The sequence below is a fragment of the Abrus precatorius genome, unplaced genomic scaffold (genome assembly GCF_003935025.1).
Source record: "Abrus precatorius isolate BTA unplaced genomic scaffold, Abrus_2018 Scaffold5, whole genome shotgun sequence".
Classification (NCBI taxonomy): Eukaryota; Viridiplantae; Streptophyta; class Magnoliopsida; order Fabales; family Fabaceae; genus Abrus; species Abrus precatorius.
Genome location: NW_020874395.1, coordinates 10,926,175 through 10,927,439, shown reverse-complemented (window position 1 = coordinate 10,927,439; position 1,265 = coordinate 10,926,175).

Below are 1,265 nucleotides of genomic sequence, written 5' to 3'. Positions count from 1 at the left end.
AGGATATTAATTTGAAAACTATTGTATTTGAATAAGTCCTGTAGTAGTTATTTGATAATGAATTTGTAAACCTTTACTTTATTTTGAAAATTTAATGGAACCATGCGCGGAAGTGGTATTTGAATTTAAAAATTTATTATTTCAAAATTAAATTTAAGGTGTTACAATTTAGTATCAAAGCAGTTCATCCAACCGGACTGGGGTATCGAGCTGAGAGGTCCAAGGTTAATTGTTGATTGTTTTGCTTACCTGAATTATAAATCTATTATTGATCTAATGTGCTGGAATGTGTCTGTTAAATTGTTTTAGCCAAGAGTATAGCTGGTAGAGGTAGAGGTAGAGGTAGAGGGGCTAGAGGCTCCGATGACCTCATGAAACGTATGGCTCAACTTCTGGAGGTCGTGGTGCATAACCAGGGCGGAGAGCCGGCTGAGTATCGAGGATTGTCTGCCTTTACTAGGCACGATCCTCTGAAGTTTGAGGGAGGATTCAATCCCGAGGGAGCCCAAAGGTGGGTGGCTGATGTAGAGAAAATCTTCAATGCGATAGGGTGCCGTGTGGAGCACAAGTGGCCTATGCCACTTATTTGCTGTGTGGCGAAGTGGAAGACTGGTAAAGGTTTGTCGGTCAGACTCTGCCACAAGAAGGTGACTACATTCAGTGGGAGACCTTCAAGGCAATTTTCCTAGGGAATTATTTTCCTCGGGATTTGAGGAAGCAGAAAGCTAGAGAGTTCCTTGAGCTGAAGTAAGGAAACATGACAGTGGGGGAATATGCTGCAAGGTTTCAAGAACTGATGAAGTACTGACCTCACTTCCAACATGGTGAAGGAGAGGAAGAATTGTGTTCTTAGTTTGAGAACGGGTTGAGGCCAGACATCCCGAGCTGCGGTCAGTGTGTTCCAACTGACGGACTTGCCCACTCTGGTGAGCAATAGCATAATCTTTGAAGCTAACACAAGGGAGAAAACAGTGGACACTAGGGGAGCTGGTCCTGTGAGACATGATAAAAGACCCATGAGGTTCTCAAAGGGACCGTATTCGAGTTTGAACAGTTCTCAATCCCGAGGGAGTTCTTCCCAAGTGAAGAGCAGTGGGAGTGGCTCGGGATCGGGTTCTTTCAGAGGACAGCTCAAGTGTTTCAGGTGTGGAGGACCACACATGGTTAAGGACTACCCACAACTGAAGATAACTTGCAACAACTATGGGAAGCTAGGGCACACTGCTAATGTGTGTTGGGCCGCCAGGAGGAGCAGGAGTGCAAGT